This window comes from Ornithorhynchus anatinus, chromosome 18, assembly GCF_004115215.2.
Source record: "Ornithorhynchus anatinus isolate Pmale09 chromosome 18, mOrnAna1.pri.v4, whole genome shotgun sequence".
In the NCBI taxonomy this organism is placed as follows: Eukaryota; Metazoa; Chordata; class Mammalia; order Monotremata; family Ornithorhynchidae; genus Ornithorhynchus; species Ornithorhynchus anatinus.
The window spans coordinates 9,526,057-9,545,126 of record NC_041745.1 but is presented as its reverse complement, the minus strand read 5'-3'; the positions used below and the strand labels follow the sequence as shown (position 1 = coordinate 9,545,126).

Below are 19,070 nucleotides of genomic sequence, written 5' to 3'. Positions count from 1 at the left end.
ATATATGGAGTTATAAATATTCCTAAATATTTAATATTATTCTGACCTGCTTAAATTTACATTTGTTCTAGAGCTAATCTTTGTAACCATAACAGATCGTGGCTTGTTTAATACTTATATTCAATAATAATTTTGGGTTCAGAGCCTGTGCTCATCTATTCTGAAATCAGGTTGAGACTATGACCTGCTTACAAAAACTGTTTAGAATCAAAGCTTCCCAAGTAGGTTTTTTTTAAATATCAAGACAGATATTTCCATAACTATAATAGCCAGAATAGACAATGAAGACCATCCTGTCTCTCTTCTTCCTGTTAAACCGGAATCATCTTGAGGTTCTTCACTTAACTTTAGTTTAGCTACAAAGAAATGGAAATTGTTTCATCATATATTTTGGGTTTGAACATCTAATTCCTCATTTCAGCAGGCTTCATTCAACTCAATCCAAGGTTTTCTCACCTGGAGCGGAGGTGACAGAACTTGCCAGCATAAGGAGAATCAGCTTAACATGAGAAGCAACATGGCCTAGTGTATAGAGCACGGGCTTGGGAGTCAGGAGGACGGGGGTTCTGATACTGGCTCCGCCACATGTCTCTTGTGTGAATTTGAGCAAGTCACTTCTTCTCTGGGCCTCGGTTACCTCGGTAAAATGGGGATAAAGACAATGTGCCCCTCGTGGGACATGGACTGTGTCCAACCTGATTATTTTGTATCTATCTCAGTGCTCAATACAGGGCCTGGTTCATAGTAAGTGCTTAACTAATCCCATAAAAAAAGAAAAACCAAACCCTTCGGTCAACAATGGTATGTAATGAACTCTTGCTGTATGCAGAGCTCTGTATTAAATGCTTGAGAAAGTATAATTGAGTTAGTAGATATGATCCCTGTCCTGAACTTCCATTGTAATCTGTTATAATCTGTGAATTTTGGCTGGATTCAGTATAGTGACCTAGAAATCCCAAGTCATGGCTTTATTAATTATCTGTACTATTCTTTGAAGTCAAGACTTAAAAGGCAGACTAAAACAGTCAACATTAAATATTGTTTCGACCTTTATCATAAAACAAAGTTGAGCAAAGGATTTAGACATATTTTGTCCTATATGAATTGTTTTGCTTTCATAGGCAAAATAATTCTACCTTCCTTTCAGCTAAATAGGTGTTCTTTGTTTATTTTGACTATCTCTAATAAGTATTATCCCTTCGGAGTAATTTTTAAACTAAGATATTTTCGTTTTTTCCCCATTAAAAAAATCAGTTAATTTTCCCCTAAGATTAGTATGTAAAGAACTGGTTCTATTTTGTAAATTTAAATTGAGAACTTTCCCTTTCAGACTTTTTAAAAATGTGAGTTTTTACTAATGAATTAGCCTCTAATCAATTTTTTGTGCTTATTCACTGTTAGATTCCTTTGGATTTCCTGATTTCTAATATTTTTAAACTGATTTTCTTCTCTTTCCCTTAAAATACCCCTAACCATCAAATCTTTGATTCTTCCATATTTTCATGTCTGATCTCTGAGCAATCTCCAAATTCTGTCACAACTAGAACATTTTTCAGCCTTTTTAAATATTCCCAGGCAGTTGCAGCCATTGCAGACCTGAATGTTCCTGGCCTTTAAAGTCTGCTCTCCTAGTTGTTTTCACCTTCCTTTCCTACTGCACCCCTAATTCTTTAATGAGAAAGAGATTGCTTGTTTATTTCGCCTCTAACAAAGAAGTCCATCAATAGTAAGGTGACACCTCTGTGCTGCACCCTCAGCTAATCAGGCATCATTCTGCACTTGCCAGCAGTTAAATCATTGTTTCTTGCATGGCCCCCAAAAGAATTACCACACCAGAGTGTCTTAGGGCCAGCTGCCCCTAGTTTTAATTAGGCCCCCTCTGAGAATGCATGAACTCATTTGGTGAGGTGACCCATCTCTTTAATGCTTAACCGACTTTCACTGTTACCATCTAGTTACTATTTTTCAAAAGGGCATTCTCATGGGTGCATGAACTACCCAAGTTAATAGAGAGGGTCTTAGGTGATCTTGGGGCAGGAAGAGAAGGGTGAGAAATGTTAACTTTTGATGTTGATTGTGTAAATGAACCAGGATTTGGGGAGGGAGTGTAAACTTCCAGAAAATGGGGTTTCTGGGAGAAAGAATATCTTCTTCTGCCCAGTTGACCAGCTTGGCAACGTTTCAGAAAACTCACTATCCCACTTTTCTACATTTTACAAAGCCAGCTGTTTTATAGGAACCGCAATTGCAAATGTCAATGCCCTTCTTAGCATCCAGCCCCACCTCTGCCCCTACTTCCTTTCCCACTGTTAGAGACTTCATTTTCAGAGTCCTGCATATGGATTCTTCCAGCTGTATAACTGAAAGAGTGTGAGCACAAGCCAATTGGACTTGTGGCACAGGCTTTATTCTTCAGTCCCTATTGGCAGGAGGGCCCAGTCTCTCTGGCTGAAAATGTTGGCGATCCGCTCCCGACTACTATGGTTCAGAACCTTGGTGAGTAAAGAATTACTTTGAGGGGATAAACAAGGCCAAAACAAGTGTATTTCATTCGCAACTCCCAGCCCCCGTCCGAATTATTGAAACAGCGTGGCTCAGTGGAAAGAGCACGGGCTTTGGAGTCAGAGGTCATGAGTTTGAATCCCAGCTCTGCCACTTGTCAGCTCTGTGACTGTGGGCAAGTCACTTAACTTGTCTGTGCCTCAGTTACCTCATCTGTAAAATGGGGATTGACTGTGAGGCAGTATCTCGCTTCCTGATTAGCCTGAGTGTTTGTGGCAACTGCAGGTCTGCTCGCCTTTTGATAACGAGCCATTATTCGCTGTTAGGTGCTGGGGGAAACCTTGTGCTTGGGGCTTGAAGCGCCCCCCCCCCCCCCAATGTCCTCTCACGTCCTCAGTATACATGCCTTGGACTGCCTACTCGCTGTCTCACTAGGCCCTTAGGGGTGCGCTCGGGGAGGGGGGCTGGACCAGCACAGTTGCGAGACCAATGGTCGCTGCCTCCACACTTCCAGCACGGCCCAGGCAGGAAGGTTTGACCTCCCCGCGTGGACTGAGCACGGGTGGGGCAATTACGAGCCCAGTGGCTGGGTTTCCTGCATTTATAACAGGTCTGTGCCGTCTGCGACCCCCTTTTGGGTTTGCCGGGCGAATCCCTAAGGCTGCCGCGATCATGTTGGCCTGGGCTTGAGGCCGGACCCTGGAGTCTTTTCTCCGCTCCCGATCTTCCTCGCGGTTGTTAAAGGCCCTAAAGGCCTGGGCAGGGAGATCTACCATCGGGGTTTGGGGGCCCAGCTGCATTTTCTGCAGTTTCCTACGAATGTCTTCTGCAGACTGGGTGATAAAATGCATATTCAGAACCACCGAGCCTTCAGGGGAATCCACATTCGTGTACTGTGGAATAACGTCCGTCAGTCTACCATGGAATGCAGCAGGATTTTCGACCTTCCCCTGCACAACCTCTTTTACTTTGTCATAATTCCTTGTTTCTTAATTCCCTTTTCCATAGCAGTAAGGAGTAGGGCTACCATTATGTCTCTCAACCCCCCATCTCTGCTCCCTTCCTGATAATTCCAGTCTGGTTTTTCCCGTGGGCAGGCCGTGGCTCCAGTCGGGTGGCATCCTTGAGATTCCACTGCCCGTTTATTCCCTTCCTGGACTGCCAGATCCCACACCATCTTCTTATCAGGGAGGGACATACAGGTGGAGAGAAGCAAATTAATATCCTCCCAGGATAGATCGTATTGAAGGGTCAGGGATTGGAACTCGTCCCTAAAGCCGGAGTATGAGCCCATTTGACTTTTCGCCTGAGCTAATTCAGTTAAACTAAAGGGGGCTTGCACGTGCATAACTCTATTACCCTCCCCTGCAACCTCACGAAGTGGACAAAGGAGGTCTTGTTGTGGGGGGAGGTCTTTAGTCAGGGGGTCTTTAGTCAGTGTCCCCGGGAGTCCAAATTGGGTGCCATGTCGAGTATGTGGTGGGCTTAAATGCGGTGTTGGGGCTTGTGAAGGGGAGTATGGGGGAGGGGGATAGAGCAATTGGTTTGAGAGCGGCGGGTAAATAGTAGGGGTAGTGGGCGCCAGAGAGGTCTGGGGTGTCACGGGAGGGAAGGGGAAGAAGAAGACGGCTTCACTGAGTGGGGTCTCAGATTCAATAATAAATCTCCCTCCTCCCCCGCCGAACCAGCGGTCGAGGGTTTGGGAGATCCAGTAAAACAAATACGGCACCCCTTACCCTCCGGACTCAGACTTAGTCTTAGTGCCATGAAAGCTTGGACATAAGGAACCTCCAACCACTTTCCCAGGCGCCTACAGAACAGGTTCAACTGGAGGACCGTGTTATAATTTAGAGACCCATGCTCTGGCCAGATTTCTTGATCCTCGAGTTTGTATTGGGGCCACTAGGTTGAGCAAAGAAAGATTGTGTTCAGTCCTCAAGGACGGAAGGCCAAATTTATCCTTATTCTTAGGATTCAGTAAACAACGGAGTGGGGAGTCGGGGGTAATAGAAGGGCCCTGCCCCATGGTGTCTTACCTGAGCTGTAAATCCACCTTTGTCTCTCAAAGGCATCCTGCAGAAACGATATGGGCATGTCTCTCCCCTTCTTAAACAACTCCAGTGGTTGCCTATCAACCTCTGCTCCAAACAAAAACTCCTCACTCTAGGCTTCAAGGCTCTCCATCACCTTGCCCCTTCCTACCTCTCCTCCCTTCTCTCTTTCTACCACCCAGCCCGCACGCTCCGCTCCTCTGCCGCCCACCTCCTCACCGTCCCTCGGTCTCGCCTATCCCGCCGTCGACCCCTGGGTCACGTCCTCCCGCGGTCCTGGAACGCCCTCCCTCCTCACCTCCGCCAAACTGATTCTCTTCCCCTCTTCAAAACCCTACTTAAAACTCACCTCCTCCAAGAGGCCTTCCCAGACTGAGCTCCTCTTCTCCCTCTACCACCCCCCCTTCACCTCTCCGCAGCTTAACCCTCTTTTCCCCCCATTTCCCTCTGCTCCTCCCCCTCTCCCTTCCCCTCAGCACTGTACTCGTCCGCTCAACTGTATATATTTTCATTACCCTATTTATTTTGTTAATGAAATGTACATCGCCTCGATTCTATTTAGTTGCCATTGTTTTTACGAGATGTTCTTCCCCTCGACTCTATTTATCGCCATTGTTCTCGTCTGTCCGTCTCCCCCGATTCTACCGTAAGCCCGTCAAACGGCAGGGACTGTCTCTATCTGTTGCCGACTTGTTCATTCCAAGTGCTCAATAAATACTATTGAATTGAATGAATTCGCAGTCCCTGCAGTCCTCAAGGGCAAACGACTGTCTCCAGTCCTCGGCGGCATCGTCCTTTCGGACAACACCCTATGCGAGGGCAACACCGCCTCACGCAGCTTTCCGAGGGGGTCTGAACTGACCACCCTCCCCAGCCTCAGGTAAGAGACTCAGTGGGACCCCTCGAGCCCCACGTTGGGCGCCAAAAATGTTGGCGATCCGCTCCCGACTACTATGGTTCAGAACCTTGATGAGTAAAGAATTACTCCGAGGGGATAAACAAGGCCAAAACAAGTTTATTTCATTCCCAACTCCCATCCCCCTGTCCGAATTATAACGCCAGGAATTTAAAAGTGGCGGGCGATCCCTCGAGGGAAGAGAAGGGCACCCAAGTCCTTTGTTCTTCTCCTTTTATACTTTAACATGCTCCTAGGCATTGTCTCACTTCCTGATTAGCCTGAGTGTTTGTGGCGACTCCAGGTCTGCTCGCCTTTTGATAACGAACCATTATTCGCTGTTAGGTGCTGGGGGAAACCTCGCCCTTGGGTCTTGAAGTCCCGCCCCGCGTACTCAGTATACCTGCCCTGGACTGCCCACTCGCTGTTTTTGGGCCGTCTTTCTGTATTCGCCCATGGCCACCCTTCCTCAAAAAGTGGTAATACTTTGCTTTATTATTATTATTAATAATAACAATAATGGTATGTGTTAAGGACTTACTATGTGCCAAGCATTGTACTCAGCTTTGGGGTAGATGCAAGATAATCAGGTCCCACAAAGAGGTCACAGTCTTAATCCCCATTTTACAGATGAGGTAACTGAGGCATTCATTCAATTGTATTTACTGAGCACTTATTGTGTGAAGAGCACTCTACTAAGCGCTTGGAAAGTACAATTTGGCAACAGAGACAATCCCTGCCCAACAATGGGCTCTCAGCCTAGAAGGTAATAATAATAATAATAGTGGTGATGGTATCTGTTAAGTGCTTACTATGTGCCAAGCACTGTTCTAAGTGCTGGGGTGGATACGGAGTAATCAGGTTTTCCCACGTGGGGCTCACAGTCTTCATCCCCATTTTACAGATGAGGGAACCGAGGCACAGAGAAGTGAGGTATCTTGCCTAAAAACTCACACTGGTCTGATGCCTAATAGGAAAATGATTGTTCTCCAAAATTGCTAACAATGCCCTGGTTTTCTGTCTGGGGAAGACACACAAAGAAAGTGCCTTGTCTGCGGGTGAGAGGCTGAGAAGCAGCTTGGCCCGATGGGTAGAGCATGGGTCTGGGAGTCAGAAGGATCTGCCTACACCACTTGTCTGCTTAGTGACCTTGGTGATATCACTTAACTTATTTGGGCCTCAGTTCCCTCATCTGGAAAATGAGGATTAAGATCGTGAGCCCCTTGTGGGACGTGGACTGTGCCAACCTAATTAGTTTCTATCTACCCCAGTGCTTAGTACAGTGCACAGTGCCTGGCACATAGTAAGTGCTTAACAAATGAGATTTTAAAAGAAAGTCAACCTGTCCTTGGTAAAGTGGGAGGCAGCAAACATTTCTCTCCAGCAGATGTCCACTCAAAGTCTCAGGGCCCATTGTTGTTATCAAGTCGATAGGTTGGATGGCCTGTGTATTAACTCGAACACAGCATGTAAGAGGCAAGTAAAGATGTGATCCATTCTACCTCTCTTATCTGGTCTTCCTTTGGTATTTGTTCACTCTGAAATGAAGAGCATGGCATTCCTCTCTTTGATAAAAAAGGTTTCTTGGAAATTTCATTTGATTATATATATCCCCTTTTTTGTTTGTTTTTCATTTACACTTGGTCACCCTTGATTACAGAAAACTTAGAAGCAACATCTTTGAATAGGAATAGAGAAGTAGTGCAGCCTATTGAAAAAAAGCCCAGGACTGGGAGCCAGGGTACCTATGTTCTGGTCCAGGCTCTGCCAGTTGTCTGCTGTGTGATCTTAGACAAATGCCCCAATCTCTCTATTCCCTCTTTTCCTCATCTGTAAAATGGGGATGAAATACCAACTCTCCAGCCCCCTTAGACTGAGCCCCAGGTGGGTCCAAGACTATGTCTGAGCTGATTGTATTGTTTCTAGTCCAGCACTTGGCCCATAGTAAGTGCTTAACAAACCCCAAAGTTATCAAAATTTTGAAAAATAAGTACACTGTATTTGAGGAGGGAGGAGAAATATGAGTATATGTGTGTATATATAATGATGATGGTTTTGTTAAGCGCTTACTATGGGCCAAGCACTGTTCTAAGCGCTGTGGGGGGATACGAGGTAATCAGGTTGTCCCATGTGGAACTCACAGTCTTAATCTCCATTTTACAGATGAGGTAACTAAGGCCCAGAGAAGTAAAGTGACTTCCCCGAAGTCACACAGCTGACAAGGGGCAGAGCAGGGATTAGAACCGATGACCACTGACTCCCAAGCCTGTGCTCTTTCCACTGAGCCACGCTGCATCTGAAAAACCTCTAGGAAGCAATCTAAAAAAAAAACCAACCCCGACTTTTCTCCCTAAAACCCATTATCTCAGACTTTTCAAAGGAAATGTGATCAGCAGCATGCATTTTGGCATTGCCAAATGCAGATTTTCTGAGTGGGGCAATGGAGGTGATTTCTGATGAACCCAGAGCATAGCCCAGTTTCCCTAATCCCTCTTATATCAGTACAAGTGAGCAACTGAAAAGGATTTTCTTGTTCTTGTCTTTTATTTGGGAGTTTCTGGAAGCTGAATGCATCATGAAGTCATAAACCAGCTCTAAGTGTCAGATGAGCCAGATTCTCTTGCCTCTGCTCCCCAAGGCTCACGGTGACCTGGGGAGTTGTCATTGTTGGCAAATCATAGCCTTTCACCCGGATGAAGAATGTTTTAAATTACCCTGTCAGCCTACATTAGGTCACCATGGAGCGGCAGTTTATCAAAGCTGTGATTACCGTGGGATGATGGGGCTTCCATTGAGCTTGTCCTTCATGTAACCTGTGGTGGGGATGAAAGGGAGGAGGAATAAGAAGGCTCTTGACGGTGTATGGCACGCCTAAACCCCTTGCTGCCAGAGAGGACTTTGGCTAATGGGGATAGGGTACACTGAGCATGCATTGCGAAAGTAGTAGTAATGGGTGTGATGCGAAGCCCTCAGCTCTTGGAAGAATATAACATGTACATGAGATACGCTTCTATTGATATTTATTAAACCCTTAACGAGTTCCATGCGCTGGGGCAGATACAAGGCAGTCAGATAGGACACAGTCTCTATTCCATACAGCGCTCACGGTTTGAGGGAGAGGGAAGAGATATTTTATTGCCATTATACAGATGAGGAATTTGAGGCATACAGAAGTTAAAGGACCAGCCCATAGTCACACAGCAGGCCAGTGAAAAGCATCGTGGTCTAGTAGAAAGAGCACAGGCCTGGAGGTCAGAGGTCCTGGGTTTTATTCCTGGTTCTACCAGTTGCTTGCTGTGTGACCTTGGGCAAGTCACCTAACTTCCCTGTGCCTCAGTTTCCTCAACTGCAAAATGGGGATTCAGTACCTTTTCTCCCTTTTAAGACTGTGAGCCCCCCATGTGGGACAGGGACTTTGTCCTACCTAACCAGTTTGTACCTACCCCGATGCTAAGAACAGTGTTTGACATATAGTAAGTGCTTAAAAAGTATCAAAATGAGCAAGTGGCAGAGCCAGGCTAGAACCTGGGTCCTGGGCACTGCTACTTGGAGTGTTTGTTCTCTAAGGGGCATGATGCAACAGGCTGACCAACACACCACTCCATTTACATCGTGTCACCTTTGTCCAGGCAGTCCAAGCGTTTCTGGGGGGAAAAAACTCCAACAACTTATTTCTAGCCAAACCTTAAATCAATCAGTGGTATTTATTGAGTACTGGGTGCAGAGCACTGTGCTAAGCACTTGGGAGAATACACTAGAACAGAGTTGGTAGACACATTCCCTGTCCACGAGGACCAGTCAGTCTCAAGGAAACAAAAAACAGACCTACAATTTAAGGAGCTGAATCCTTGAAGACCCCTTTCCAAGGGGGAAAAATTATTCTCTCTTGTCAGGCTAGTGCCCTCCCTGCAAAGGAGCACTGAAAAAAGGGAGATGCCTACACACTGGGAACTGTGAAGGTTGCCAAGGGAGTAGGGTCAAGAGGAAAAGGAAGCTGGGTAATATTCGTGAAGCACATGAGCATCTGATTCTGTACCACATGCAAGCTGACTGGGTATCCTTCTCCAAAATTACAGCTTATCACTTTGCTCTAAAGGGGTGGTTTAAGTTTTATTGCCATTGTTCTTGTCTGTCCGTCTCCCCCGATTAGACTGTAAGCCCGTCAAACGGCAGGGACTGTCTCTGTCTGTTGCCGACTTGTTCATCCCAAGCGCTTAGTACAGTGCTCTGCACATAGTAAGCGCTCAATAAATACTACTGAATGAATGAAAGTGTAATTTTCAAGGTGCCCTAGCCCTCTCTGTGGTCAGTCAATCTCAAAGGTATTTATTGAGTGCTTATTGTGCGCAGAGTTCTTAATCTTGGCCAAGTGCAATTCAACAGAGTTGGTTGACAGGATCTCAGACCACAAGGACCTTACAGTCTTCAAGAGAGACAGATATTAAAATAAGTTAGGGCCAGGGGTAGAGTAGATGGATAGTCTTTGCAGCTGGATCAGATCCAGTTGTAGAAGTGGGGTTCGGCATATTGCCTTCGCGCACTGCTTCCAGATATGTAGGGCCTCATTTTGACAGCCAGACTGTCCTCTCCTGTGGTAGAGTTCCAAGGATCAATTCATGAAGCTTCTTGTATGTGAAGACCTTCAGAGAGCTGCTTTTAATAATCTCAAGGAACTCCCCCGCAACTCACTGAGCAAAATTAGAAGTAGAGGCCCCCCCACCCCCCCCCCCGACTCCAAGGAACTGTGGAACTGTGTGCTGAAGCTTTTTCCAGTTAAAGGCATTTTTCATCATTCTGAAATGTAATTCTTGCATAGTCTATTTACTTAAGGCCTCATTAAGTATTTCTGAGGATGTTTTGGTAGGGGGGAAGAATAGTGTTCTTGTAATTTCATTAGTTTCTTTTAGAGTAAGTGTTCCCAGATGGCTCCTTCTCAGCCAAAATTCTAATATTTTCATTGTCTGTTGCAATGAATAGTTCATGTATTTTTTTCCTCTATGATGCCACTCTACCATTATAGAGAGGTTTACCAGCTAAACCACTAATCAGCGGTGCAGAATCTTGTTCTCTAATTTTCTTGCCTGACAAAGCTACCACCTGTAATGGTTTCTGATCTAACAGCCTGCTATCCTTCACCCTTTTTCTTTTATCTGACTCCATAGATTGATGCTTGACATAAGCACTGTTTCCTTAGGGCTGTAATAATAACAATAATAATTTTGGTATTTTAGACTGTGAGCCTCATGTAGGACAGGGACTGGCATATAAGGCTTAGCAAATACCACAATATAATGCTAAATATTATTATCACTAAAATCACATCTCCTCCAGGAAGCCTTTCCTGATTCATTGCTCATCTCCCAACATTATCCCCTCCCTCCCCTGCAACTCTGTCACTTATGCACCTGAATCCTCACCCATGAAGCATTTACTCACCTCACCTCCTCCCACCAGCAGCAGTTAAATCCATAACTTTATACTCAGTTGCTTCCCCAACTGTAATTTAGTTTAGTGGTAATCTCTCCCTCTAGATTGTAAACACGTTGAGGTCAGGATTTTGCCTAATAAATGATAATAATTGTGTTACTTGTTAAGCGTGCCAAGCACTGTTCTAAATGTCTCACAGTCTGAATACCTATTTTACAGATGAGGTAAGTGAGGCACAGAGAAATGAAGTGCCTTGCCCAAGATCACACGGACACGTGGCAGAGCCGGGATAGGAACCCACATCCTCTGACTACCAGGCCCGTGCTCCTTCCAGTAGACCACAATGCTTCTCTAATAACCAAGAGCTTAATTAAGTGCTTTGCCCAGAGTACACTCTTAATAAATACTGGCGAATGATTGACAAATGATAAGTAGAGTGTAAACTCCTCCTCCAAGTATACCCCTCCAGAACAATTGCAGATGGAGATGGGGTGCTCTTGGAGAGATGTGTCCATGGTGTAGCTATGGATCAGACACAACTGAATGGCATAAGAAGAAGCTCCTCCTAGGCAGGGAGTGCGTGTGTTCTGTCTCTTTTCAACTTTTCCAATTGCTGAGTACAGTACTTTGAGGTGGCCCTCAGTAAACACCAGGGATTCATTCATTCACTGATTAACTGCAGTTGAATAGAATGTCATGTGTGATACCTTAAATTATCACTAATTCATAAGGAAGTTGAACAACCATATTGTGACTACTCGGGTTTTCATAATATCTCTCTGAGAATGTAATTCACTGAATGTACCAGCTTGCCACGTCTATACCTATGAAATAACACCTTTGCCATCAGGTTTAATGAGTAGCTATAAACGTGCATCATTTAAGGACAGGTAAGGGTGAACTTTAGAAGCTGGGCACTGGCCCGGACCACACTATGAATTCAAACAGTGACGGTCTTCTTTGGCTCGAACCCGTTTTTTCTGCTTCTGTTCAATTAAAGCTGGGGGCCTTTGCGTTCGAAGGGGAGTGGGGTTGGGTTTGGTAGCCACCCAGGAGAGCAGTGGACCCTTCTGTCCTGGGGACCCTCACTAGCTGCTTCAAGCAGGCAAATTTCCTATGAGATTTTTCCGATCCAGTTAGAGGTAGGTCAGAGACTGCGTTGACTATTTGGGAGAAATTAAGGGGAGGGATGAGATGGTCCACTAAAATAGAGATAATAAAAGGTATTTACCCGGACACTTTATTGACTAGCTGTGTCTACCCACTGCTTAGTTCAGTGCCTGGCATGCAGTAAACACTTAAATACCATAAAAAAGTCTCAGAATCAAGGCTGAGCTGTCATAAAGCTCAGCAAGTTTAAAACTTTGGGGAAAGCCCTATCTGAGAAGGGAAGACTGGAACTTTATGTCTCTGAGCATGCATTTAGACCACCTTTTTCAGCTTGCAATTTTACACAGAGTGCCTGGGTTTCAGATATTGAAGGGGAGGTCTGTTTTAAAAGCTCGTTTTCACTCTCCAAAGAGCTCATTAATGAGATTACCCATATCCAGTGCCCTATTTCCACAGCACAGTGACCAGATAGTTCGCGCAGGGAAGTGGATTTGCATTTCACCACATTGAGATTGCCTCTCTGGCTGTTCCCGTTGACAATGGGGTGAATGTGTTTTCCCCTTGCAAATGAGTTTGAATCCTAGTATGGTAAAGAAATATATCTGGCAATATGTATATAATCCAGGTTAAAAACAAAGTAATGACAGTTTGCAGGGTTTAACACCCTATTCTTTGGAGTCCATATAATGTAAATCCTCTCATTTCTTTATTGGTCTTTGTGAGGTGTGATCTTAGATTATAAACCTGTTGGGAAGGAATTGTGTCATTTAATTCACTAATGTAGGTAAGTTCCAGGTAAAGGGCCATGAACACCAAGCGGGGGTTGATCCATATCACTTAATGATGATGGTGATTCTTGATGTAAAGCAGTGGAGCAGTTAGGGGTTGGAGGAGACTGTCATTAGGACAATGATCTCCAAGGGTGAAATGTTCTGAAATTGGAACCCTGTGGAAGATTTTGGAGGGGACCCAGGAAGGAAGAGTGAGTGAGAGCAAGGAGCAGCAGCATAGCTTCGGAGGAAGAGCTTGGGCCTGGGCTTCGGCCACTTGTCTGCTATGTGGTCTTGGGCAAGTCACTTCTATGTGCCTCAGTTTTGTGATCTGTAAAGTGGGGATTAAGACTGTAAACCCCCTGTGGGACATGGACTGTGTCCAATCTGATTATCTTGCATTTTACACTAGCACTTAGTACAGTGTCTGCATATAGTAAGTGCTGAACAAATGCCATTTTGGGGAGGGGGTTGGGGGCAAGGAGGGAAGGGGTGTAGAGGGAAAGGGAGGGGAGTAAGGAGCCAAAAAGGGAAAGAACAAAGACTCCAGATCTGATTTTCTTCCAGGTCACTTAGAAGTCCCACCTTCCAGCAGGTGAACACTGTTCACTCCTACATACAGAATGGAAAAGTAGCTTTCCTATACTGTTTGAAACTTTTTATGACTTCTGATGGTAATATGAAGTTTCTGACCTATGCTAGAGGGTATTACATCTAAGGATTTTCCCAAATTTACATCTCATTAAACAGTACCAATCTCAAGGAGCCATCCCAAAGAGAGATTGTAAATTCACAAAGAATGATTTGGAAAGATTATAGACCCCAGACATGCATGGTATGACTGTGGGGAAGGGAAGGTGGCGCTTGAACTGGGTATTTGATGTTGGCAGGGAACATGTCTACCAACTAGGTTATATTGTGCTCCTCAAAACACTTAGTACAGTGCTGTGCACACTGTAAGCACTCAGTAAATACCATTGATTGATTGATGCCCCAAAAGATTGGTGAAAGTGTATCTCTAGCATTTAGAAGGCCTTGAAAAACAATAATGTTGGTATTTGTTAAACGCTTACTATGGGCAGAGCACTGTTCTAAGCGCTGGAGTAGATACAGGGTAATCAGGTTGTTCCACGTGAGGCTCACAGTTAATCCCCATTTTACAGATGAGGTAACTGAGGCATAGAGAAGTTAAGTGACTTGCCCACAGTCACACAGCTGACAAGTGACAGAGCTGGGAGTCGAACCCATGACTTCGGACTCCGAAGCCCAGGCTCTTTCCACTGAGCCAAGCTGCTTCCCCTTGAGCCAAGCTGCTTCCCCGTTAATAATGTGAAAAAACTGAAGAAAAGTGAAAGCCTTATTAGTTTAAGTGCTTTTCAAATATAACCTTTAGGACACGAGTTCAAGAAAAAACAAATAATGTTTCATGTTAGATATTTTAAAGAACTTGGTGTCTTGGAACCTGGTTTCACACAGAATTATAATTAAAATCGTCCTAGTAGTCTGCAAAAGCCGTTATACTTGGATGAGAGAGAAGTTCATGATTATCCTGTCATTATCAAGCCACTTAAGAAATGAGGACGAGAAATTCAATTTTAATTCATTCAGGGAGAAGGAGGGGAAATAGATGGAATCAAAATGCTTACACATTGCTTCACAATTCACATGCTTCTGTGAACACAAAAGCAGACCTCCAAAAATACTCAAAGCTCTATAAATCTATAAGCTCTCTTGGAGCTGAACATATCTTCACTCCAAACAGACAGGTGGGTGAGTGACAGCCCCTCCTCTCCTGAATTTGTAAGCTCTGCTTCGTTTATTGACTGACTCTCATCTTCCTTCCAGAACCTTCCAATCTTCCAAAGGATCTAGGGAAATATAGTTTATCAGTACTAAGTGCTGTGGTAGATACAAACTAATCGGGTTGGACACAGTCCATGTGCACACATAGAGCTCACACTCTTAATCCCCATTTTACAGATGAGGAAACTGAGGCTCAGTGAAGGCACATCTCCTCCAGGAAGCCTTCCCTGATTGAGCTTTCATCTTCTCCCACTCCCTTCTGTGCCTCTCATACTTGCCCCTTCATTTATCCTCCCTCCCTTCCCCACAGCACATACATATGTGTATATATCCGTAATATATTTATTTATCTATCCATTTATTTATTTATATTAATGTCTGCCTAGCCCTCTAGGCTGTGAGCTCATTTTGTGCGGGGAATATGTCTGATGTTATATTGTACTCTCCCAAGCACTTAGTACACTGCTTTGCACAAAGTAAACAATAAATATGATTATAAAAATAAGAGACTCATCCATGATCACACAGGGGGCAAGTGGCAGACCTGGGATTAGAACCCAGGTTCTCCGACTCCCAGGCCGAGAGTGGTTCTACTAGGCATGCAGTTAGCATGGAATTAGAAAGCCTTAATAAAATCCCCCATTTGCTTTACCAAACAATAGTGGTAGTGGCCCATAAGAATCCTTACAGTAAATCACCAGTGCACTGTCACAAAAAGGAACTGTTGAAGTCCCGTAAATTCTGTCTACCAACTCTCTTTGGCTCCCTGTGCCCTTTGAAATATCCGTAATCAGTGCTCTTAAAATGCTTCATAAATCAGAATTATCCCACATGCCAAAAAAACTCACCACCACATGCATCACTGGAAATAGAAGCAATATTTCTTTGGATGCCACAGAGAGAATGGTCACCTTCCCCCTGGGATGACATTTTGTGTCTTTTTCTCATTTCCGCTCTCTCAGGAGTATTCTCATTTTCTGAATTTCTGCTGCTTTTTTTTTTTTCTCTTCATGTCTTGTTTGCTCTCTTGGACACTCTGTGCCCTGCCTCACAACCTCCTTTTATTTATTAAGTGGCAGGCTGCCTCTGGATTTTTATAAACCAAACGATCATTGCCGGTTTTCTGCCCCTCCCTCATTGGCTGCAGGGCACTCCAGAGTCCATTACTTCGGGCTGCTGAGAACTAATGGATGTTATCAAGTAGTGAGGAGGCAGAAAAAATATTTGAAACCGCACAAGCCAGTCCCAGTACTTTGAGAACACTTACATCTTAACTTTTAAAATGCTGCCTGCTAAATTGAAGAAAAAAAGTCACCAAGATGATTGTAATCAGTCAGTCATGTGTATTTATTGAGTGCTTGCTGTGGGAATTACTTGTCAGTCATCTCAGAAACTGTCTTACTGACTAGAGAGTCAATCATGTTTATTGAGCCCTTATTGTGTGCAGGGCAGTGTATTAAACACTTGGGAGAGTACAGTGTCATAGACATATTCCCTACCCACAAAGAACTTACCTTCTAGCCAGGGAGACAGACATAAATATAAACAAAATTACAGCTCTGTTCATAATGTTGTGCAGTTGTGGGCCGGGTTGGGTGGGAGAGAAGGAATTAAGGGAGCAAGTCAGGGTGAGGTAGAAGGGAGTGGGACAAAAGGAAATAAGGCCTTAGGGAAGGCCTCTTGGAGGAGATATGCCTTCTATAAAGCTTTGAAAGTGGGGGAGCGTCTGTCAGATATGAGGAGGGAAAACATTCCAGGCCAGAAGTAGGATGTGGGTGAGAGGTAGGTGGAGAGAGAGATGAGAGGGCCAGAGGGCCCCTTCAGTTTTGTTTCCTCTCATCATCCCCCAACCCCTTTTTCTCAGTACAGGTAAGTGTACATTCGTGTGAAGATTCCTCCTCGAGACCCTAAGCTCATTGTGGGCAGGGAACATGTCTACCAACTGTGAAGTGTACTCTCCCAAGTGCTTCGTTCAGTGCTCTGCACCCAGTAAGTCCTCAATAAATATCATCGACTCTAGGTGAGTTCCATAAAGCTGATCTCTCAACTCAATATTCCTTTCTCTCCCTCCTGGTGGCCATTAGGTTTTGCATTTGGTCTTAAGATCCTCTTCTCACTGCAGGAGCTAAGCACCTCAAGTCACCAAAGGGTCTGTATCTACTCTCGTTGATCTGGTGACTTAATATCCAGCTCACAAACCAAGCTCCTCAGCCGCTTCCTTCACTTTAACAAAAGCAAAGCAATGTCCTGTTTTTTTCTATTTGACCCCTACCTCTTATTTCAATATATGTATATATATAAAAATGTAGGCAGTTTCCTTTTTCCTCCTATTTGTAAGTGATTTCAGTATCTGTATCTCCTGTTTGATTGTAATAATAATGATAAGGGGAGACAGAAACTAAAATAGAGTTCAAAAATATATACCTATGTGCTTTGGGGCTGGGGAATGAGTAGAAAGACAGGAAAAGAAAGGAGGAACCAGATATTGATGGAGGACAGAGGGAGGGAGGAGAAGGAAGAGGGGTCGTTACCCAAAGGAGCACGAGAAAGACTAAAGGGGCGGAGAGTGGGGAAAAGACCCCATAACCATGATTTCTACTTGAGCTTTCTCTGTATTTTGATTGGTCTATTGGAGGTTAGAAATGATTTTCAAGTAAGAACTGAGAAGATCTGGGAAGTTATTTTGAGAGGCATGAAGGTCTGGCTAGATCGGTCATTGAGTCGCTCTAATCTATTTCAGTTGTTAATGTTTGATAATAATAACTCTGGTATTTGTTAAGTCTTACTACGTTCCAGGCACCGTACTAAGCGCTGGGGTGGATACAAGCAAATTGGGTAGGATACAGTCCCTGTCCCTCATGGGGCTCACAGTCTTGATCTCCATTTTACAGATGAGGTGACTGAGGCACAGAGAAGTGAAATGATTTGCCCAGGGTCAAACAGCAGACAAGTGGTGGAACCAGGACCTTCTGATTCCCAACCCTGTACTCTATCCACTAAGCCATGCTGTTTCTCACCCCAAACAGCCTCCAGTGACCCCAAAGACACCAGTTTTGGTAAAATCAGAAATTCCCCAGACTCAGGATTTCACCAGTTACTCTGTTTAAAAAGAACACATCCATTGTTCAGGTCTGATCTCAGGCTCCATGTGTGATGGCTTTGCTTGCATCCTGTTTCCACAGTTTAAAAGAAACAAAAACGAGACTCCATACACTCTACAGAGGCTCTACAGTTTTTGAGCAGGGCTAGAGCCATGTGGTTTTTAGTCGGTAGAGGCCTCGTTGAAGGAAATCTCATCCTCCTTGGGATATGTGCTTTAAAAAAAAAAAAGTGTTTCTGTGGATCATTTTGAGATTACAGTTCTAGTCTCTGTGCCTGAAACCCTAAATACAGACCAGCTCCATTGAAGTCTGGAAAAAGATATGAATGGATCGAATGCTAACAATGAGCGATTGACTAAAATCAGAACAGAAAAATTGAATTTAGGGATTTGCATTTGAATAATTGGTATTTTACAAATTCCTTATTCTTTTTTGTGCCTTGGTAGGAAATGCAATTTTTCACTGCCAAAATTAGTGCAGTCTTGGCCAAAAGGAGATATAAATCTTTCACTAGGCCTTAAAAAATGTAGACCCAGGCTTTCAAATGCCTGTAATTTTAACACATAATCTGTTTGGCCTCTAGATTTATGTTGGCGATCCAAAGTATTTAACATGCCGATTAATACTCAAGACAATGAAACATATTTACTCCGTATGGAAACTGACTTGGGAAGTTTGAATGTGTGGGTGCATAATATGCATGTAAAGGGAGTATAATAACTTCCTAGGCCTTATACAGCTCCCAAGAGGCTTGTTTTCTCAAAACAATAGTGAAACTGAGCATTCCCTCTGAGGTAGAATCTGCTGAGAATACAGTATGTCCACAGATTCGGTTTTGGACTTAAGTGGAAGACGTAACTATATTAACGGGTGGTCTCATTAGGGCTGGGCACTGACTGGGGTCATCTTCTCATTCCCCAAAGGGGAAAAAGAGGAAAGAATTAAAACCCCAGCTGTAGGATAGATTAAATGATTTCAGGCTCACTCCAGTACAAAACCACTTATTAGGTGACTTTGGGACTTTGCTCCTTAAAGTGTAGTGGATAGAGCACAGGCCTTAGAGTCAGAAAGTCATGGGTTCTATTTCCAGCTCAGCCATTTGTGTGCTGTGTGACCTTGGGCAAGTTACTTCACTTCTCTATGCCTCAGTTACCTCATCTGTTAAATGGGAACCGAAACTATGCACCCCATGTAGGACAGGGACTGTGTCCAACCTGATAAAACTGTACCTATCCCTGCGCTTAGTACAATGCCTGGCACATAGTAAATGCTTAACAAATACCACAATTATTGATTTTATTGAAGAGACTGTGGAACACCCAAATTCTAAAAAGAACCAAGGTGACTGGTTCTTTTCATCTCTTGCCAATTCAGTTGCAGACCAGAAGACGGAACAGTCATAAATACAGTC

At 44.2% G+C, this 19,070-nt stretch overlaps 1 long non-coding RNA gene across 1 annotated transcript in view; it reads right to left on the bottom strand.

Moving 5' to 3' along the window:
- The window catches only part of LOC120638972, a 33,866-nt gene extending 18,244 nt beyond the window's left edge, over positions 1 to 15,622 (bottom strand). Inside the window, exon 1 of the long non-coding RNA XR_005661036.1 lies at positions 15,407 to 15,622. This is a non-coding gene — a long non-coding RNA (uncharacterized LOC120638972). The remainder of the gene's footprint in view (positions 1 to 15,406) is intronic.
- Between the last annotated feature and the right edge of the window lie 3,448 nt (positions 15,623 to 19,070).